The sequence below is a fragment of the Podarcis vaucheri genome (genome assembly GCF_965113315.1).
Source record: "Podarcis vaucheri genome assembly, chromosome: 3".
Lineage (NCBI taxonomy): Eukaryota > Metazoa > Chordata > Lepidosauria > Squamata > Lacertidae > Podarcis > Podarcis vaucheri.
Genome location: NC_138761.1, coordinates 73,056,352 through 73,080,186, shown reverse-complemented (window position 1 = coordinate 73,080,186; position 23,835 = coordinate 73,056,352). Strand labels below are relative to the sequence as shown.

At 41.7% G+C, this 23,835-nt stretch overlaps 1 long non-coding RNA gene across 1 annotated transcript in view; it reads left to right on the top strand.

The window, feature by feature from the left end:
* Positions 1–22,171, top strand: part of LOC309529089 — a 176,363-nt gene extending 154,192 nt beyond the window's left edge. Inside the window, exon 3 of the long non-coding RNA XR_014218067.1 lies at positions 22,127–22,171. This is a non-coding gene — a long non-coding RNA (uncharacterized lncRNA). The remainder of the gene's footprint in view (positions 1–22,126) is intronic.
* The last annotated feature ends 1,664 nt before the right edge of the window (positions 22,172–23,835 follow it).

Here is a 23,835-nt window from a genome sequence, read left to right as displayed (position 1 = left end):
ATAGTCCCTTTTCTCTACAAAAACCAGAAAAGTTGTTATGTGATCCTGTCCATAGTAACCTGCTCTCTTGCCATGTAAAAACTCCCTGGGTTTTGTTGAGGCATATATAAAACATTCATGCTTACACATTTCCCGGCATCTGGAAATGTTCTTAACGTTCTCATCTTTTATTTGTTTGATTTAGATTCATGGAGAGATGTGATCAAGACAGATTTGAAGTTTGGGTCTTTCCACTGATGTATTGCTGAGCAGCCGAAGAATATCAAGCACAGCTGAAATTCCCAATGGCATTTCAGCCACTTGTATAAAATAAAGGCCCAGTCTCATTAGGAGTGTCACGGGAATTGGGGTTGCTTGTGTGTAAACCTCTAGCTGTTCCAAACTGCTTAGGGGTTGGTTGTGTCTTTCCCTGACTGAGCAGCCTGGGTGCTGCTGCTGCTCAGTCGCTCGACGAATCCGTGAGTGGGTGTCTCCTAAATTTCCTCCAGCATAAAAGCTCCTTGACAGACAACCTTCGCCTCGCCTCTCTGCGTGTAACCCTTCTGCGCAGAGTGGGCGTGCCCAGAGGTGCCCCTCCACTCTCTTCACTGCCTTCAGTACCAGAGTCTCGGAGCCTCTCCTCCGAGATGCTTTCTCCCTCTCCCTTCTTCCTGGTGTCACCTGGACATTCTTCCCCAGATGACATTCTCTCTCTACCCTTACTCGTTCCTTCTTCTGCAGAATCGGGAAGCCCCGCCTCTCCCCTCTGCTCCGATGTCAGTTTCCTGACAAGGAGTCTAACACAAACATGCCTTTCTCTATGAGATAAGAACTGTCACTGAGATCTAGCATGCTAAGGTGTTGCTATATCTCTCTATGAAACCTAGTTCCTGGCATTTCATTGTGTTCTCTTCGAGGGACTCAACCCAGAATCCAAAGTAAGAACATGTGGGACCTTTAAGAACAGTTGTTGAGAACCACAAAGGAGGTAAGCTAAAGCTAAAGGACCCTTGGATAGTTAAGTCCAGTCAAAGGCGACTATGGGGTTGCGGCGCTCATCTTGCTTTCAGGCTGAAGGAGCTGGCGTTTGTCCACAGACAGCTTTCCGGGTCATGTGGTCAGCATGACTAAACCGCTTCTGGTGCAACAGAATGCCGTGAAAGGAACCAGAGCGCATGAAAATGTTGTTTACCTTCCCATGGCAGCGGTGCCTATTTATCTACTTGCACTGGCTTGCTTTTCAGCTGCTAGGTTGGCAGGAGCTAGGACAGAGCAATGGGGGCTCACCCTGTCATGGGAATTCGAACCGCCAACCTTCCAATTGGCAAGCCCAAGAAGCTCAGTGCTTTAGACCACCGTGCCACCCACAGTTGTGAACAGGTCCTTTTCTTTGGCTTCCCATAGGCATCAGGCCGGCCACTAGATGGGCCACTGACCTGATCGAGGAGGATCTTATGTTGTGGACAGACACAGATCCCTGAGCAAAACCTTCATCAGAGATCCTAATGATCCAAGCTCTTGCCGCCAACTTGTGCTCACTACTCCACGAATGGCTTCCCATGGCCTTGCTTTGCTGGATCCCCTACAGGCCCACAATTCCACCTTCTAGATATCTTTTATCTCTTATGTCATCCACTGCAAGAGATTATTAAGTGATCCTCAGCTTTGCATAGCTGCATGGTGATATTTGGGAAAGGAAACTATTATGCCATTATTTCTCATCCAAATGTGTTTATTTCAAAGTACAGTCATACCTCGAGATAAATACGCATCAGGTTGAGCGCTTTCGGGTTGCTGTCGCGTCTTGCGTTCCGTTCGGGATGCGAACGGGGCTCCGGAATGGATCCTGTTCACATCCCGAGGTACCACTGTAAACATCTGCTGGAACGGAAATATTCCTTAGGTCTATCTGTGAATGCCACCCCCACCCCCACCCCCATATCACACTGCCACAATTTTAGCTGCTAATCATAACACTTCTGGAAAAGGGATCTATGACAAAGAAAAGCCGTATGGGAATGAGATGGAGTATAGCAAGGAACTATTGAGGGAGCTATGGGGTGCGAAGCGTTCTACAGGAGGAAAATGAACCCATAAGTCGCTAGGATCTAGGAAGGAAACATGGGAGACCAATAGGCAGATGGTTGAAAATAATTCAGTGCACATTGTTTCTCCTTTAGACACATCTGCAGGACAGCTTTGAAGTTAGATGTGCATGTTCAGCTCCTGTAGTCCATATGCACTACTGATTTTCAGGGAACCCCTGGAGCCGTACTTCTGTAAAGAGGGTCTTGGGAATCCTTAACAAAGAATTCTTACAACCACACCAAGGCTAGATCTAGACACATCAAAGAAGCAATTCAGTTAAACGCGTTGTAAACTTCTTACAGGGAAATCCCGTTGGCCGAAAAAACGGGACTCCACAGCGCTATCTGGTGCCACAGTATTATAACACATATAAAGTGATTTATATTTATGAATGTAGCTGAGTCCCAAGATTCTTTGAGGGAAACCATAACAGTTAAAGTTGCAAAACCCATAGGTTTGTAGTGCAGATTTACTTTCTGTGGTAAGACCTGAGCTTTGGTAACTACAGAAAAATGTGAACTGGCCACATTTGGGGAGTGGGGAGAAGTGCATGCTATTTTACGGGAAAAGGCTTACAACTGAAATGCATTTGTTGTTCTTGCAGCAACTGGATGGAATAGAGTTTTGCTTGAACACATTTAAACTGACATGGACTAGAAATATATCAATCTATGTACCACTAGCTCAAAAACTAAGCACTTTTGTTCCTTTGGAACAATCAGACTTGCAAAAATGTATTCTGGTTTTATAAGTCAGTTACTTTATTTTGTCCCTTTGCACAAAACCCCCTGCTAACATGGCTGGATAACTTACTGACATCAAAATATCTCCATTCATAAACTCCCTTATAAAGTGATTATTATAAATAGGCATGAGACATGCTACAGACACTGGAAGGAAGCCTATTAAAATATAACTGGAGGGCCATAATGTCCCAAAGGAGCAAGCAATCTTTTGATCTCATTATGCAAAACCTAAGTCAAAAGTATATCAGGAGGGCCTATCATTTCACACAAAGGTTAATAAGCATCTATAAATGAAAAAAGTGCCATATTCTCTCTTGTTGTTTTAGTAATATGGGTTAACTGAAATAAAATAGCAGAAAGAGAAGAAAACATTCCCTATCTTATACCGAGGCATAAGCCCAGTATAAGATCCTGAGCGTAGCCCAGTTCTGGTCTAGCAGCCAGAGAATCTTAAGGTGGGATTTGCTTGATAGGATGTGAAATAATGAAGTTTATCTGACTCCTGGTGGCCAGCTGTGCATGGTAGCTGTTTCTCATGTATGGATCCCATTTTGGTTTGGATCTTGGGCATGCAAACAGAACTGTGCAAACATTTCTATTGCTAGAAGCCAGTGTGGAGATAACATTGTTGGACTGGGCACATGCATGTACTGATTCACTAAGAGATAGTAGGAGACATCAATTTAGGGTAGACCGGGGGGGGGGGGGGAATGACAATAGCACCCAATGATTACATAAACATTTATAATCTCTGAAGCTGAGGAAAGGCGTTGTGTAGAGTGTGGGACCACAGTTTTCCCCATTTTCATATATATAAGATCTATATAGTCCCTGCTTAATGCAGAGTTTAAAACTGATGCATGTATTTACATTTTTGCACTATTTGCTTGCAAATATGCAGGATGTTTTACTTTTTTTTCTTTGTAGCAGATACAAATCTAAATCTGTGAAATTATTTATATGACTTCTAGTGCAGGGAAAATGCTGAAGTTCTTTATTTCCTATGACAGAAATAGGAAAAAGAAAACAACACGTTGTGATTTGGTGTCTGGTATATTATTCGTGCCTGGAAGGCAAGAAAACTCAGTTACCCTTCAGGCAGTACTAATGCAATGGGAATTTTGCTGTTTGGGATTTTGTTGCCTCTTAATGTTAGAAGCAGTATTTAAAAATTTAGACTTCTCATAGTTTTAGGTTTTGTTACCAGCATCCCCCATCTTCCCCCTCTTTCCCATCTCACAATGAACTGGATTTTCGTCTTAGTATAAGCCAAAGATAACAGTGAGAGACAAAGTGCAAGCAACGGTATTTATTCTGTTTTGATCACTGGAATAGGAATGAAATAGCCATCATTTTGTCAAGATCTGTTTGAGATGAAATGCACTTTAAAGCTTGAATACAGTTAAAGATAGTTACAGTTGCAAATAATGTTTGGATAGTTGCAGTTTATAGTAAAGAAGGTTGCCAAAGCAACAGCAACAAAATCAATACACACCTAGTAAAGGTACAGCTTGCAGCACAAATATAAATGTCACCTTTTAAATTGTAAACGTAGGTGGGATGACTTACTTGGAAGTAGTAGAAACCAACTAGTATAATAGGGAAGTGAATACTTATAACACAGTTTTCAATTAATTTCAGTTGCTCAATCTTATGAAGAAAGTATTATTACGATATTATGCTCTATCTTTTCGCATATTGATGAAGACTGTCACAGGTGGGACCTTATAGGCCAGACTTGTTCCATCAGCACTGTGAAGTGACCACAGCAAAGTGAAGTAAAACTTCAAACATTAAAAACTTCAGATGTCTTCTAAAAGTTGGATAGTTGTTTATTTCCTTGACATCTGATGGGAGGGCGTTCCACAGGCTGAGTGCCACTACTGAGAAGGCCATCTGCCTGGTTCCCTGTAGCCTCACTTCTTGCAGTGAGGGAACTGCCAGAACGCCCTCGGTGCTGGACCTCAGTGTCCGGGCTGAACGATGGGGGTGGAGATGCTCCTTTAGGTATACTGGGCCGAGGCCATTTAGGGCTTTAAAGGTCAGCACCAACACTTTGAATTGCGCTCGGAAATGTACTGAGAAAGAGACAGAGAACACCACAGCACACCTCAGTTCGTTGATTTGATTTAAACTGAAATGCTGAGAGTAAGCTCCACTGAATGAAGTGGGATTTACTTCTGAGTAAAAACGAATAGGGTGGCGCTGCTAATTATGCCTCGGCTGGCTACAAAAATGTGCATTCCAATATGTCAGGCATACCACATAGAACTATTTTGATTCAGTTAGATATGGTTGAACTCTTTTAACCAGAAAGGTGTCCCCGTGTGTATAGATAAAAACAGAGACATTCCTGTGCATGAGTGGATAGGCAGAGTTGGACAGTCTATAGGCCGGGTCTGGGAGACGTTGGTGGACAAACATAATCCAGACCATAAATGTAAATATTTTACAGGTAACTAGTATTATAATTAATTAGTTAGATTTATTCATTAGTTTTCACAAAAAATATGTCTCAAAGCTATTTAGGATTCATGTTTAAGCACAAAAACACAGTACTTTACAAGGCTCTTCAGTCTTCAGTCTTTTTAGGTATTCCATGGGCTTTTGAAAAAGCTGCTTTTTATTTTTTAAAGGTTTTTTTTTTAAGCTTACCTGCTTGAAAAGCCTGAAACAGTGACATAAAACAAAAGTATAACTGAACTGCTTAAAATCTAGAAGTCAAAATCAAACAATTTCCAACAAATTTATTGTGGCATAGGCATATGGAACAAGTAAGGAGATTTAAATAGATTTAACTGTGGCATAAGCATCGCCTGAGGATTTAGAATATTGGAGTTTAATCATTCAAGTTGTTCTTTGCTCTCCACTCCCATTGGCTGGAGGACTGAGCTGGAATAAATGGACTTATCGATTTTGCAGTATGTTGGATCCAATACTTTTAAAACAACATTCCATCCAAACAAGACACATCAGATAAATAAGCAGTATGTGGCTTTGCTAAAAGCATGACTTCCTATCTGTAATGCTCAATTACAATTTATGCAAATTATGCTAAATGCCTGTTATATGAAGGATGCAAACTAGTGATGGCCTTTTCTTATTCTGAGTATGTTTACGATACAGCTTTTCCTGGTACTAGGAGAGAACAAAGCTTTATTTCTACCCCCTTTATCATTTTAAAATGTCATATAAACCAAAGTTATTCATTGTTTGCTTTGCAGATAGGCCCTATATCTCCACAGCAGGAGTGATATTTGAAATAATAGGCTGATTCTATCATCAAATCATTTTCAGGCAAAACCAAGATATTTTCCACTGAGGCATAAAATATACCAAGCTCTTGCTAGCTTTTGCAGAATGAATTATTCCTGGAATCAAGTTTTTTTTGCCAATAAAGAAAACTGGAGGCTGACCTTTTTGAGGAAGTCTGGCTTTAAAAAATCCCTTCAAACCCTTACTGAAGCAGTTTAGCTCAGAATTGCAAAATTACCTGGAAACTCCTCTGCAAGTGTATGATTCGTTTTCAGAAATAATTGATATTTCTGTCTCCTATCCAGGTTTCTTAAACTACACTTTGAAGTTAGTGATCCCAGCTGTCTACGCCAATTCTTGCCTCTGTTTCAAAGATAGTAAGACACTTTCACACATGCAGCCAGCTATGTGGGAGGTTGCTTTTACCATGCGGCACAATTCTACAACACAGGGGAGAGGTGTGCGTGTGAATAATGTGGTCATATAGGTGGAAGGGAACCAATTAGGTAACATAGGAACATAGGAAGCATTCTAATGATTGATTCACTGAGCTCCGTATTATCTACATTGACCCACTGTGGCTCTCTAGGATTTTAGATAGGAATTTCTCCCATCCCTACCTGGAGACGCTGGTAATTGAACCTGGGATCTTCTCCATCCAAGGCAGATGCTTTGCCATTGAGTTATGGTCCTTCTCTATGCTGAAAAGATGCACAAGCTTGGATTACTTGGTGCAGGACTGAACCAAGCAGAAGTGGTCCCTTTGTGGACTGAGCCTCTATTTAATTCTTAGTTACGCAGAAACGTATCTATTACCTATCAGAGCCCTATTCAGGAGCTTGGTACTTGTAGGTACTGAATAAGTGAATGGACCAGCAGGAACAATCAGGGATAACCCTGCACCCTTCATGTCATGCACACCAGCCATTGTATGACCAGTGCCAGTCTGATGGGTGTAGCTTCATTCATGGGATAGGACATTTGATTGTCTGGGGTTCCCGTCCCCATGCTGGAAACCCTACACCATGGGTAGGCAAACTAAGGCCCGGGGGCTGGATCCTAATTCCGGCCTGTGGACGGTCTGGGAATCAGCGTGTTTTTACATGAGTAGAATGTGTCCTTTTATTTAATATGCATCTCTGGGTTATTTGTGGGGCCTGCCTGGTGTTTTTACATGAGTAGAATGTGTGCTTTTCTTTAAAATGCATCTCTGGGTTATTTGTGGGGCATAGGAATTCGTTCATTTCCCCCCTCCAAAATATAGTCTGGCCCCCCACAAGGTTTGAGGGGCGGTGGACCGGCCCCCTCCTGAAAACGTTTGCTGACCCCTGCCCTACACATATAAAAGCTGCCCCTTTAGACTGAACCTTCTCATACATTGGCCAGGGGGCATGGCCAGCACACATGGTGTGGTGATGGTTGGGGCAACCCCTTCATACGCCCAACAACTGATAGAACTTGGGTGGGAACTGATGGGAATAAGACTCTTTGAAAACTACTAAAACATCTTTTTATGGTGGAAAAGGTAGATGCAAAAGTCTCCTGGCCTGTTTGTGAAGCTCTACACATACTTGTCCTATATGCTGATGTAGCAAATCTTAAGGCTGATTGACACATGCATGCATATCACTTCCCCACAAGTCACTCTGTGTCTCATTTCTCAACTCCTACCTCTATGCTTTCTCATCTTACAGCCATGGAGCATCAACTTCTGTTGATGGTTAGGAGACCCAGACTGGCTGAGACACCCCCCCCCCACCGCATATATTTTCCTTCATCCATCAGAGCTACCTTTCCTTATTCTCCAAGGCTAGGGCAATGCATCTCATCTTCACATATTCTACAGACATGTTGAAACCTCTTCTCTCTTCTTTATCCAGCAGTAAATACCCACTTCATTAAATTTTGAAAGATTGTTGATGTGGTGAGAGAGAGAGAGAGAGAATGAGAGGACACAACCCCAGGAGATAATTTTTGATACATTTTTCTTACATCAGAAGCGGATTTAAAGCATTCCCAAAGATCTACAGTATGTGAGTTTCCTGTCGGTGATTTACAGGCTGTGACAGAAAATCCATTTCTGTCCCAGTAGATGCTAAATTCATTACTTTACCAAAGAAGTCAGATTCTCCACTTCTCCTTGTACTTCAGCTGGCTGCCATGGCAACCAGTGCCAGACAGTATATATGTTTTTCATTCTCCCCCTTTTTTGCAGACGTACTCACATGCAGCAGCAAAAATGGAATCCTTTGAAGATATTAAAAAGTAATCACTGCTTTTTATTACAAAGGGTCCTACCTAGGTTATGACCTTATGCCATATATTCTATATGATCCCAAATCTGACTAATCACTGAATAGCCTGCAGCTTTATATATGAACAGATTTCCTTTAAAGCTGTATACAAAGAAGATTTCTCCCCCTAAATCTTCCCCCAGCTGGACATTTCAAGTCACAAGATAATATATTTGAAATGGGTCTATTACAAGTGCAATCCTAGAAATATCTACTCAAGAGTAAGCATCACTGACATGTAAGATTGTAGATGTGGCACACTATGAAATCTGGTATACACATTCTGCAGAATGAAAAGAGCCTGAGATGATAAAATGGACTGTACCACTTCATACTGCAGGTGGGAAGAATCACATCTTTAAATGCTCCCCTGTTTTTATAAATATGCATTTTAATTGTCTCTAAATCTTGGGCCCTACAATCAGCAAGGGATGACCTGTCGTTGGTGTTGCCACTGGGGGATGTCTGGTTGGTGGTGACCCATGACAGGGCCTTTTCAGTGGTGGTTCCCTGGTTGTCAAGGTATTGGATCATAGAATTGTAGACTTGGAAGGTACCCCAAGTCATCTGGTGCAACCTATTGCAATGCAGGAATCTCAACTAGATCTAGATCAACTAGGTGTGTCAGTCTCTCTCATTAATCTCCCAGGCACGTGCACCACCAACCACAGTGACTCCATTTTACCAGGGTTCAAGCTTATTGGCTCTCATCCAGCCCACCACTGTACCCAGGCTATGGTCCTGATCATGCACAGCCTCTCCTGACTCACATGTATGGAGAAACAGATTGAGACAAATGCTGATGGAGGAGATTGTTCATTTTATAGAATACTGGCATATGTTATGAAATTAAACCACACCAGGGTAAAGCCATCTTTCTTGATCTAAGCACAAGTTAACTGTAGTTTATTTGGTAATCTCTCAAGGAGGTCTTTTCCCCAAACTGTCTATGGTTGTGCCAAAAAGGTCTGTCCATTGTCTGGTTATGAAGCACCTCATCACTTGTAATAAAAGGCTTATTCATCATTTATTATGTAAATCCAGATTGTTTTTAAATGTATTAAATATATTTAACAAAGCTAATTCTGTTATGACTTCCAATTGTTGTTTTGTTGTTTTATTATTTTTTTGGAGTATCAAATTCCAGGAACGCTGGATTGTTGTACATTTCCACCACATGTAGATATATGTACTGGGTGTGGGGCAGCTCCTCCAGCAATGTGGTGAGGCACCACAACGGATCATCACCAGCTTGCTAGGGGTTAGGTACCACCTACATATGCGTTTTAGGGTTTATTCTCGATTGCTCACCAAAATAAGACTTAAAGGGGCTCTTTTTGTGCAAAGTCTATTCCATTGACCTCGGTCAAATTCAGAGCCAAAATAACATTCCCATTAATGTTTAATAGGGTCGAGTGAATCAACTGTTGCACTGTCTAGAATTTTATAGATTGTGGATGTTATTCCTGGGCCTTGTCCTGCTTGTAGATATTAAAAGTGGATTTGGTGGAGTAGCAGCGAAGGGATTTGTAAGTTTCCTAGCCTAGTTCGTATTTCTTGGTCGGATACTGGTGTATTTCTGTTATAAAAGTCAAATAACTGATAGAGAGAGCAGATAGCCTTGCTTTTTCCTCCACTAAATCGCAACCAGGGATGAATCTATACTGTTTATTCTTACTGTTCCATAAACTTTGGAGTAGATTTATTTGAAATTTATATGAATTTGGGGCCAAATTGCATTTTAGATAGGAATGCCAGCAAGTACTCTCATTCCAGGCAGACAAAGGCCTTGAGGATGTCCAATGCCATGACTGCCAAGGACTGCCAATTTACTATTTTTGATTATGTTTTAAAGTTTTCTGATTGGTTAAGTGATGTTTCAACAGGGAACAAAATCAGCTTGGTCTGGGGCTATTAGTATGTGTAAAAGTATCTTAATCCTGTTGGCTAGTACTGATGTAAAGGTTTAATCATCCTGATGAATCAGAAAGATTGCCCAAAAAGGATTCTATCTTCTGGTGGTCTTCTGGTAGAAAGCAGCTTCAAAGGAACAATTCTTTTCTTCACAGCTTCCTTACTGATGGCTTTAGAGCCATTCTGGTCAAAATTATGAGCAGACAATCCTCACATTCAATCGCATGAAAAGGTTGTACAGATGAGGGGACTAAATCATTGTGTACTGTTTGCTGAACTGAACATCCATCTGGGCAATGACTTCACTGTGCCATCCACTTTGCCGAGTCCTACTTCTTAGAATGTGGTATTTCTTCATGGGCAGTAGTAGCAGAAGGCTGATTCACATGGCAGTTGTGAGGTAACTGTATGCGAGATTTGGGCCACAGAAATCAAAACAGTGAAACCACTTGGAAAGTGACAGTTTCTAAAGTGTTGCCAGCATTTAAATGCCAGGATCTTATGTTATCCCAATAAGCTCCTAAAAGAGCAGAACATCTGGTTTAGATAATGGTAATCACTTCAAATATTTATTTATTTTACACCCCCAAGATTTCAGTGGGCAAAAGGACAGCAGAAGAATAGTGCGAAAGAGATATTTTGGTTTATAACTTTCCCCCCTAATATATACACTCTCGCTCCCACACCCATTCCTTCATATACATTTAGACAATAATTATTCCCCATAAAGATATGTTTAGTAAATATTTCATGCTTACTAAGAGGTGGTGGGGGACGCAGGTGGCGCTGTGGGTTAAAGCCTCAGTGCCTAGGACTTGCCGACCGTATGGTCGGCGGTTCGAATCCCCGCAGCGGGGTGCGCTCCCGTCGCTCGGTCCCAGCGCCTGCCAACCTAGCAGTTCGAAAGCACCCTCGGGTGCAAGTAGATAAATAGGGATCGCTGTATAGCGGGAAGGTAAATGGTGTTCCGTGTGCTGCTCTGGTGCCGGTTCGCCAGAACAGCTTCGTCACGCTGGCCACGTGACCCGGAAGTGTCTGCGGACAGCGCTGGCTCCCGACCTCTAGAGTGAGATGAGCGCACAACCCTAGAGTCTGTCAAGACTGGCCCATACGGGCAGGGGTACCTTTACCTTTACCTTAAGAGGTGGTGGAGCCACATTTTCTAGGCAGAAATCCCTGCCTCCTTATTCAAGACTGTGAGGCCCTCTGCTCTTTCAGTTCAATGGCATTTCTTTAACTTGTTATTCCTCCAAGTAGTCTAGAACTGAACCAGGCTTACTGAAACAGACTAGAGTTCAAGCATCCTCAGCCTTGGCTCAAATGCTGTATTGAACAGAATCGGGATCGTGAGTGCCCCTGCCACTATGTTAAACACACATAACCTGTAATGAAAGTCTTGCAGCATTTTTCCTTGTCAAGCTATTCATTGAAATATATTGTAGACTTTTTTTATCTTGAGTGTAAACAATTCAACATCCAAATGTTTAAAAGTAAAGATATATTTTTAAAGGGCTTTGTACTCAAATCCTTTCGTTGTCCCCGAGAGGGGGCAATGACAATAAAGATATTATTATTATTATTATTATTATTATTATTATTATTATTATTATTATTATTATTATTATTAAAATCCATCTATCAATTTTCCTATCTCTCTAGGATTGGCAGTAGCAAGAGTTTTTCACATTGCACACAAACACATGCCTTTTTGCTGTTAACAGATGTATTTCATGCTAATTCAGGTAAGGCCCATTTCGTAAGTTTCTGGAAGGGCTTCACCATGAAAATATTGTCCATGCTACTGAAAAATTCAGAAATGCTTATTCAGCAGAAAGTGCAGAAGCTGCCTCCCTTGCCCTTCAGGTTCTCCCCCCCCTCTCTCACTTACGTAGCAAAGTTGCTATAGGAACAAAGTAGCTCCCCATACCTCCTTCTTTTCATCATCTGCCAGCAAGGTTTGAACCTGGTGCTAAAATCTTTCTTCCTGCAAGAACAGTAAAGATATTTCTTCAGCACCTAGACATATTATTGGAAGGGGGAAAATATGTGTGTGTGTGTGCATCTACCAGTTGGCTGATTTGTGTCCTTCAAGGAAGTAGATGGTATATTGTTTGCAAGATTTAGTTTGTGGTGTATGCCAGAATTTGTTACCAATCTCATGCTTCACCTAATGATGTGAATAAAGTTTTTTGTGTTAATAGGTCAATGAGTTGAATCCTCTAATTTTCATTCCTTTGGGACCTCTTTCTCTCTTGCCTGCTATAAAAAGATGTGTGAATAAAGAACTGCAAACATAAAAGCATAATAATGTACCATATAAAACTAACCGTACGGTTAGTTACTTGTAATATTTACACATTTACAACCCCTATGTTGTTGTTTAGTCGTTTAGTCGTGTCCGACTCTTCGTGACCCCATGGACCAGAGCACGCCAGGCACTTCTGTCCTCCACTGCCTCCCGCAGTTTGATCAAACTCATGCTGGTAGCTTCAAGAACACCATCCAACCATCTCATTCTCTGTCGTCCCCTTCTCCTTGTGCCCTCCATCTTTCCCAACATCAGGGTCTTTTCCAGGGAGTCTTCTCTTCTCATGAGGTGGCCAAAGTATTGGAGCCTCAGCTTCACGATCTGTCCTTCCAGTGAGCGCTCAGGGCTGATTTCCTTCAGAATGGAGAGGTTTGATCTTCTTGCAGTCCATGGGACTCTCAAGAGTCTCCTCCAGCACCATAATTCAAAAGCATCAATTCTTCGGCGATCAGCCTTCTTTATGGTCCAGCTCTCACTTCCATACATCACTACTGGGAAAACCATGGCTTTTACTATACGGACCTTTGTTGGCAAGGTGATGTCTCTGCTTTTTAAGATGTTGTCTAGGTTTGCCATCGCCTTTCTCCCAAGGAGCAGGCGTCTTTTAATTTCGTGACTGCTGTCACCATCTGCACTGATCATGGAGCCCAAGAAAGTAAAATCTCTCACTGCCTCCATTTCTTCCCCTTCTATTTGCCAGGAGGTGATGGGCCCAGTGGCCATGATCTTCGTTTTTTTGATGTTGAGCTTCAGACCATATTTTGCGCTCTCCTCTTTCACCCTCATTAAAAGGTTCTTTAATTCCTCTTCACTTTCTGCCATCAAGGTTGTGTCATCTGCATATCTGAGGTTGTTGATATTTCTTCCGGCAATCTTAATTCCGGCTTGGGATTCATCCAGCCCAGCCTTTCGCATGATGAATTCTGCATATAAGTTAAATAAGCAGGGAGACAATATACAGCCTTGCCGTACTCCTTTCCCAATTTGGAACCAATCAGTTGTTCCATATCCAGTTCTAACTGTAGCTTCTTGTCCCACAAAGAGATTTCTCAGGAGACAGATGAGGTGATCAGGCACTCCCATTTCTTTAAGGACTTGCCATAGTTTGCTGTGGTCAACACAGTCAAAGGCTTTTGCATAGTCAATGAAGCAGAAGTAGATGTCTTTCTGGAACTCTCTAGCTTTCTCCATAATCCAGCGCATGTTTGCAATTTGGTCTCTGGTTCCTCTGCCTCTTCTAAATCCAGCTTGCACTTATGGGAGTTCTTGGTCGACATACTGCTTAAGCCTGCCTTGTAGAATTTTAAGCATAACCTTGCTAGCGTGTGAAATGAGTGCAATTGTGCGGTAGTTGGAGCATTCTTTGGCACTGCCTTTCTTTGGGATTGGGATGTAGACTGATCTTCTCCAATCCTCTGGCCACTGCTGAGTTTTCCAAACTTGCTGGCATATTGAGTGTAGCACCTTAACAGCATCATCTTTTAAAATGTTAAACAGTTCAGCTGGAATACCATCACTTCCACTGGCCTTGTTATTTGCAGTGCTTTCTAAGGCCCATTTGACTTCACTCTCCAGGATGTCTGGCTCAAGGTCAGCAACCACACTACCTGGGGTGTACGAGACATCCATATCTTTCTGGTATAATTCCTCTGTGTATTCTTGCCACCTCTTCTTGATGTCTTCTGCTTCAGTTAGGTCTTTACCACTTTTGTCCTTTATTATGGTAATCTTTGTGCGAAATGTTCCTTTCATATTTCCGATTTTCTTGAACAGATCTCTGGTTCTTCCCATTCTGTTGCTTTCCTCTATTTCTTTGCATTGCTCGTTTAAGAAGGCCTTCTTGTCTCTCCTTGCTATTCTTTGGAAATCTGCATTCAATTTCTTGTATCTTTCATTATCTCCCTCGCATTTTGCTTGCCTTCTCTCCCCCGCTATTTGTAAGGCCTCGTTGGACAGCCACTTTGCTTTCTTGCATTTCTTTTTCATTGGGATGGTTTTAGTTGCTGCCTCCTGTATAATGTTGCGAGCCTCCACCCATAGTTCTTCAGGCACTCTGTCCAGCAAATCTAAATCCTTAAACCTGTTCCTCACTCCCACTGTGTATTCATAAGGGATTTGATTTAGATTGTATCTTACTGGCCCAGTGGTTTTTCCTACTTTCTTCAGTTTAAGCTTGAATTTTGCTATAAGAAGCTGATGATCTGAGCCACAGTCAGCTCCAGGTCTTGTTTTTGCAGACTGTATAGAGCTTCTCCATCTTTGGCTGCAGAGAATATAATCAATCTGATTTCGATGTTGCCCATCTGGGGATGTCCATGTGTAGAGTCGTCTCTTGTGTTGTTGGAAAAGCGTGTTTGTGATGACCAGCTTGTTCTCTTGGCAGAATTCTATTAGCCTTTGCCCTGCTTCGTTTTGATCTCCAAGGCCAAACTTGCCAGTTGTTCCTTTTATCTCTTGACTCCCTACTTTAGCATTCCAATCCCCTATAATGAGCAGAACATCCTTCTTTGGTGTCACTTCTATAAGGTCTTGTAAGTCTTCATAGAATTGGTCAATTTCAGTTTCTTCAGCACCAGTAGTTGGTGCATAAACTTGGATTACTGTGATGTTAAAAGGTCTGCCTTGGATTCGTATCGAGATCATTCTATCATTTTTGAGACTGCATCCCAGTACAGCTTTTGCCACTCTTTTGTTGACTATGAGGGCCACTCCATTTCTTTTACGGGTTTCTTGCCCACAGTAGTAGATATGATAGTCATCCGAACTGAAATCGCCCATTCCCGTCCATTTTAGCTCACTGATGCCCAGGATGTCAATATTTATTCTCGCCATCTCATTTTTGACCACATCCAACTTACCCAGGTTCATTGTTCTTACATTCCAGGTTCCTATGCAATATTTTTCTTTACAGCATTGGACTTTCCTTTCGCTTCCAGGCATATCCGCAACTGAGCGTCCTTTCGGCTTTGGCCCAGCCGCTTCATCAGCTCTGGATCTACTTGTACTTGTCCTCCGCCTTCCGACCTGAGGGGCTCATCTTCCAGCGTCATAACTTTTATATGCCTGTTGTCTTTGTCCATGGAGTTTTCTTGGCAGGGATACTGGAGTGGCTTGCCGGTTCCTACTCCAGGTGGATCACGTTTGGTCAAAACTCTCCACTATGACCTGTTCATCTTGGGTGCCCTGCTCGGCATAGTTCACAGCTTCTCTGAGTTCATCAAGCCCCTTCGCCACGGCAAGGCAGTGATCCATGAAGGGGTACAACCCCTATAGCAGTAGTTATATATCTTTATGTTTGCAGCAAGAAAATACTGGTGGCATGCATACATTCATTCTCTTCCACTTCACCCCAGTTCACAATCCCCAGTGCTTATCATTTAAACACACAACGGTTTCTCGGTACTGAACTTACAGCTCTGAGGATCTATAAGCTGAGGAACTATTTGTGAAAGAGGGAAGTGCAGGTTATTTTTATTACTGATTTAGGGATTAGCAGCCACCTTCTGGCTGGGATCAAAAGATGGCCGACTTAATTCTAGACACTGAACCTGTATTTCTCAAATAGGCCCCTTTTCCCAACGCCATTTGGCAAACTCCATTTGACACTGAGTGGTGTTTCAAAAAAGGAGCTTGTGATACAGCAGGCAGCGCCTGCCGTTCAAAGTATAAAAGTAAAACAAACAAACAAACAAACAAACAAACAAACAAACAAACAAAAAACTCACTGAGCGTGCCCAACTGTTGCATGCTGCATGCATCTAAAGTTGCTTGTGGAATACTAGCCAATATATGTTTTAAATCACACCTGGGCAATCCAGAGGTGCCATGCTGCCCTTAGTCTCTGTGAAGCCCTTCCAGTGCCTCTGAGCCCTGTCTGTTACCACCACCAAAGCTGCAGCGAGAAACAAGAGCAAGCATGAAGCGTTGTTCTAACCAAAGAGCATGGTGCCTAGAGTGGGTTGTCTCTGCCCAGCTTCCTTCCTGACAGCTTCTTCGTTCCCTCTTGTTGGCTTGTCTGTTTTTCATTGTGGTGGCACAAATGTATGCTGCAGGCAGTGCCGGATTTACTAAACAAGCTATAGCTTAGGGCCCCACTCTCTTACCCCCCCCCCAAAAAACCCCTGGATCTACATTTCCAAAATATAAGATAAAAAACAAATAAAATAAAACCTGCATACAGCAACAGTGTTTTGTGTTGTGTAGGCTCCTATGATGCAAGTACTGTACATACCTGTACTACATGGCCCTTATGTTGTTTTTCCTGATATACAATAATCCCAAGGGAAGTCTTTATTTCTAAGTAACCCAATAATTTAAATGGTACTTACATACGACAAGGTTAGAGTTGTTTGTAATGATTTGGGGAAGATTCTATTCAGTTCACAGTTAAAAACAATCCTGTCTAATCCACACTTTATGAAACAATATGCAAAGCAAAATACAGCAATCCTTCAAAGTTCACAATTATCCAAATTTTGTGATATAGTTTTCCAATCACACGGTGGTTACAAAAATGCATTATAGTAGGGAAAATTGCTTGCAAAAATGTGTCCATTCATCAAAACCGTATCAGAAAATGTGTTTATGGGGGGGGGGGGAATCACACTAAAATGTTGCAGAATTTTCATGAGGATTAAAAAAATATTGAATTTTGCTGCAGAAATGTGGAGAACTGAATTTAAAATCGGAAAAACAAGAAACCAAGAAAGATAAAATGGACAGATCCATTTAGTTCTAAATATATTTACTTAGTAATAAACTTTCTGGAAATATATATATTTAAGCTGGTTTAGATGTTACAGTTCCCCTATGCAGACTACAGAAAGCACCTTACTTTGTTGTTATGAGAGCACATGTGTTGGGCATATATAACATTCAAGGTAATTTGTGGGAGCGGGTGGCACTGTGTTCTAAACCACTGTGCCTCTTGACTTTCCAATTGGAAGGTTGGGGGTTCAAATCTGTTCAACGTGGTGAGCTCCCATTGCTCTGTACCAGCTTCTGCCAACCTACCAGTTTGAAAGCATACCAGTGCAAGTAGATAAATAGGTACCACTGTGGTGGGAAGGTAAATGACATTTCCATGCGTTCTGGCACTCGTCACGGTGTCCTGTTGCACCAGAAGCGGTTTAGTCATGCTGGCCACATGACCTGGAAAGCTGTCTGTGGACAAACGCCGACTCTCTTGGCGTTTGTAAGATGAGCACTGCACCCGATATTATTATTATTATTATTATTATTATTATTATTATTATTATTATTATTTCTATACCACTTTACATTTTTAAGAAAAATCTCAAAGCGGTTTACAGAATATTAAAAGGTCACCTTTGGACTTAACTGTCCAGTTGTCCTTCACCTTCCCCCCTACCTTATAACGTTCAAAATAGGAACCAACAACTGTTGACTCCTGGATCAAATCCTTCTCCCTGGGGGATAATATGTGGTTCCTCTTTAGCCCTTCATGTGGGGCAGAAATATTTCCCTGGAAAAATATATAATATACAAATTGGCTCCAATTTCCAAAATAATGAGTTGAGTCCAGCCTTAGCCATGCTTAGAACATACCCATTAAAATACATTAAAAGTCATTTCAGTGGATCTACTCTAATGTGGACCTCTTCAAATGTTGACAGTTCCAAACCAACACAGCCAATGGTGATGGAAGCTGTAGTCTAGTAACATTTGGCAGGCATGTTTTCAACTATCCCTAATCTACTTGATGCATGGCTGTGGCTGCAATTATACATGGACTTTCTTCAAAGGAAGCATCAATGAACTCTGTGGGGCTTACTTTTGGATAGACATTCATAGGATTGTGATATAAGTTGGGACCCAACCCAATGAGTTAGCAGTTCCCCTATGCAGACCACAGAGAGCACCTAAGGAAGATAGTCCATAAACGGACAGTGGCTTGTCAACTATTCTGCCATAAACTTTAAAATACTAACGATAATTTTCTGCTCCTTATCATAACATGACTTTGTATTCATTAGTACTCTTTGTACTCCATGGGTTTGAATATGTTAATAGCACAGTCTTCCACAAAAATAAATCCAATGTGATTTATTCCCAGGATGCAGGTGGCGCTGTGGTCTAAACCACAGAACCTAGGGCTTGCCGATCGGAAGGTTGGCGGTTCGAATCCCCGAGACACGGTGAGCTCCCGTTGTTCGGTCTCAGCTCCCGCCAACCTAGAAGTTCAAAAGCACGTCAAGTGCAAGTAGATAAATAGGTACCGCTCCGGCGGGAAGGTAAATGGGGTTGCCATGCACTGCTCTGGTTCGCCAGAAGCAGCTTAGTCATGCTGGCCACATGACCCAGAATCTGTCTGCAGACAAACGCCGGCTCCCTCGACCTACAGAGCGAGATGAGCGCTGCAACCCCAGAATCATCCGTGACTGGACCTAACGGTCAGGGGTCCCTTTACCTTTTAAGCATGTCTAGGATTGCAGCCTAAAGAAAGTAAAGATTTTCAGAACATAATTTGATTTTTAATTAGCATCACATCTTGGACTTGCTGTGTGCACAATGCCACAATTTATTTGTAACACAATGTGACTGCTTTCATTGTTATTGTAAACTAATAATCATAATGATGTAACAGACAATTAATTGGCATGTGACTTTAAAAATTGTGCTTTTCTCTAGGAACAGGAGAGGGAGCAATTCTTCCTTGCCCTGGCAGCTCTGTGAAAGAAGAATATTTGTTTTTCATTTGCTTTCTGTTGATTCCCCTTGCCCCCTGCTCTATTTTATTATAATCCTCATACTTATTGGGGGAGAAGGAGGGGGCTGAAGAGGAGGGGGAAAGAGGGACCACCCACTCGGCCCAGAATTTTTTTCTTCTGCTTTGCCAACCTCCCAAAGGATATGGCTAAATATCAGATCCTTTTGTTCTACACTGTATATTTTTACTTTTAACAATGCTCTTAAAAAATACCCAACCCTGCTCTCCATCATTTCACAAAGAGTCAGTGGCAATGTGTAGTCAACTGTAGTGAATGTGTACATTCCACAGACCTCATTTTGTGAGAGACTTTGTCCCACTGTTCTTCCCACTCAGAGCTGAGGAGAAACCACGCACATCTGAATAACAGGGTCCTTTCTGCCAGTTGTAATCCCGGATTGTTACAGTCTAGAGGCCAGCCATGCTGTCACCGTCACAAATTGATTTAACCATCAATTGCAGTGGTCATTAAAGCTGCTAGAAGTCCCAGCCAAGCTGATGAATTGCAGCTGAATGTGAAATGAGCCTCTAAGTCCGTTTCCCACCATCTCATATCAAAGCCTATTGTGTCCCTCCAAAGTAAGAGGTCGGAGGTTCAGCCTGGAGTTCAACAATGGGCTCAGTCAAAAGATAGAGCCCCATTTGCTCTGGCATTCCCAATTACAGTTCTCTCCCCACCCCCCGCCAAATCTTATTGTGCAGTATTTGCATCCAACTAATACACTGAATTATTGACATACTCTGATGTCAATGGGACTATTGAAAGTTTTATCCCCCCAAATATATGGAATTCTAAGCATCCGGTGAGGCGGGGGGAGGGGACTACTAAGTGGCAGCAGAGAAACCATGCAATGCATCTCTGCCCCTGACAATGCTCGATAGATTGATAGCAGTGGAATAGTTGCCAGGGCTCAGTCCATAGGTTAGTTACTTCCAGATACATAAAACCCCATTCAGTTGCTTTGCCAGTTCATTCTGTACTGCAAATAATCTTCTCCATAGAAGCCTACGTGATCCATGTTATAGAACTCAACCAGCACTGCCAGTATGTAGGGTGTCAGCTGTAGATTCTACCCCCAATGTAATTCACTCAGTATTTGGCTTATAGTTTGTGTATCACCTTAAAATATGCACATGTCATGTTTGTTTGCTTGCCTGCCACCTTTTTCTCGCTGGTTTTTAAGGATTAACATAACACCCTTGTAAACTTGGGTTACTTCTGAATCCCCCAGTATGGAAAAGGTGACAGTCATGCAGGGTTGCCAAACCAGCACTGTGCACACACCATACATTTAAAGCACATTATTCCCCCCACAAAAGAATCCTGGGAACTATAGTTAACCTTAACAAACTACAGTTCCCAGGATTCTCATTTGCTTTCAATGTACGCAGCCAAAGTTCAATCCCTGGCATTTCCAGGTAGGGCTCACAAAGACCCCAGTCTGGAACGCCACTGCCAGCTGGTGTAGGCAAAACTCAGCTAAAGGGATATATGATGTAAGAGATATAAGGCAGCATTCTCTGTTTCTATTTGACTAAGTGATGCCCATTACATAGACAAATGGGTTTCTCATGAGGCCAAATTCTTCAGTTTAGAAAATTAGTGCCCTGGATCCACTGTGGTATGAAATTATTAAACATTCATAAATTTGGAACATACCAGGGGAGAGACCATCTGATTTAACCTTCAAACATGAAACACGACCATCCACCAGGGCTACCAACTTCAGATTTTTTAAATATTTTATTAAGGATTTTCTTGTTTTACAGAAGTGTAGTGCCTCATATATATTTTTTCCCCATGTAACATTTTTACAAATCCGTTTCATTTGTTGAGGCATTAGGGGGAGAAGAAAATAAAAATAAAAATAAAAAAAGGAGAGAAAAAAGAAAGGGGGGTGGAGAGAGGGAAGATGGATAAGGGTGGGATTGGGTGGCGGTGTTTCTATTATGTTTAATGTATGTAGAGTTTGGTGTCAGCGTGCTTTTGTTGTTCACTTGTGTTCCTTTGGTGGTGAGAGAGGTTGGGATTGGCCTAGGGTGTGATTGTTTGCTTGTGATTGGCTGTGGTGATCTTTGTTTTCGTGTGTGAGTGAGGTGGGTGGGTGTTTTGGATCAGGTTAGCCATATTGATTTGTATGCTGTTGGTGGATTATTGTCATTGTCCTGTTGGGCTGTGTGTGTGATAAAGGGGAGCCATACCGGGGTGAAGGCATCTTCTTCCGTTTGTCCCCGTGTCAGTTTCAGTTTATTAGTTAAGGCTTCTCCCTCTAGGGGTGGGGGAGAAATTTGATTCAGTTCACTTTTAAAGGCAAATTGATCAGATATGCATTTCCTGAAACTATATGAGAACCAAAGCCAACTTTCAGACGTTGCACTTATCTGAATGCTGTATGCAGTTCTCTGATGAAACGTTTTCAAAAATTTGTACATGAGGGAAAATAACATACAAATGCAAGAAACTGCACAGAGAAATGTGTTCATTAGGAGAAAATGAACTAAAACGCTGAAGAATTTTCATGAGCTTTTTTTTTTTAAAAACTTCAAATTGCTGCAGAATTGTGGAGAATTGAATATTGGAGAAATGAGAAACTGAATGAGCCAAAATGGAGAGAGCCTTCCATCCCTACCCCCTATACTGACCCAGTAGTGGATCCAGAGTAAGGAAGACTAGGGATTGATCCTTATAGAATCAGGCAGACCCTGAGGAGCCAAGGGATTTAGCAGGTCATGGGTGAGATTTTGCAGAATCTGGAGTTTGTTGGCTATTCACACTCTAGCACAGTGGTACTTCGGGTTACATTTGCTTCAGGTTACATATGCTTCAGGTTACAGACTCCGCTAACCCAGAAATAGTGATTCAGGTTAAGAACTTTGCTTCAGGATAAGAACAGAAATCATGCTCTGGTGGCGCGGCGGCAGCAGGAGGCCCCATTAGCTAAAGTGGCGCTTCAAGTTAAGAACAGTTTCAGGTTAAGAACGGACCTCCGGAACGAATTAAGTACTTAACCCGAGGTACCACTGTACTGCTCTAGGACACAGTATTACTGGTTGGGTCTGCAATGTACTGATTTGTCCACAGTGCATACATCCTAGTAGACTAGGTGATGTTCTGCAGAAAATGCCTTAGGAATTTAGGAATCTTCTTTATACCGAGTCAGGCCACTGGTCCATCTAGCTCAGTATTGTTCACACTGACTGGCAACAGCTCTCCAGGGTTTTAGACTGGGCCTGCTTGAAGTTGGAACATTTTTTTAAAAAATAATAATATTTATTACTTTTCCAACAATTTAAACACTACAAAAAAGAACAACACAATACAAAAACACTACATAACACTAACACATTAAACTAACAAAACAAAACAAAAACCGTTTAAAACACATCAAACAATTTCAATATCTTATCTTTCATTCACTTATTTCAACGACCTCCTCACACCTCCCTTTTTGTATTCCACTTCTGTTAATTGTTTCAGCAATTCCTTTCCATCTTCCTCTGTTTTCTATCCTATAATTATCTTGACGCATTCTAACCTTATTTTTTCCTTTAATACTCTATTAATCTATTTATACTTAGTTCCTTATAACATTTCTACTAAAGCCATATAACTTCATTCCAACATTTTTCTAACATTCATTAATTTTACAGTATTTCTGTAAATAGTCTTTAAACTTTTTCCAGTCTTCTTCCACCGACTCTTCTCCCTGGTCTCGGATTCTGCCAGTCGAAGTTGGAGCATTTTAATGTGCTTCCAAGAGTAATGTAGGGTTGACTCTGTAGGCTTGACGCTTGGGAAAGGCTTTGTGTTCCTGGGCAGCATAACACAGGGCATTTTGTTGTGTGAGGTGGTAACACCATAAAGGTAAGAAATGCAGGGGAACTGTTAACAGAAGAATGTATTCTGAGGAAGTGGAGGTTGTATATCCACAAAAATAAAAGAAAAGCATGCTGAGGAGGCAAAGCAAACAAAAGGAGTAAAAAAAAAGAAGAAGGAGAGGAGAGTGGGAGGGTTCAGGGAGTGGGTCAGAGGTCCAAGCCATTCAGATATATTTATAATGAAACAGAAGACAGTTCCAGGTCTGTGTTTCTCTGTACTATATTTGTTATAGACTGAATGTCTCTGACAAATCCGTATGGGAATGCTGTTAGAAAGAGGGTCTAACTGTAACAGTTGGCTTACGCATTTCAGTGACCCCAAAGGAGGTCACTGGAGTCTTGTTTGTGAAAGGTCTATTGTTCTAGAGACAAAAAATGGGGCCAAGGATTAACCCTCAAATTATTTAAGTATTGTGCATTAGTTGAACTTCTGCTTGACTTTGACCTGTGACGTTGATTCATTGCTACTGTAAATTTAAAGAGCCCTTTAGGTTTGGGGTATACATTTCCCCAGAGAGCACATGAAACTTCCATCAAGAGCATTATTCTAACACGTATTCAAAGATAATCCATTGACTGAATGATTTGGATTTAATTAAAAAGATAACTCTCATTTGTTAAGACCATTTGATGACTTTGCTC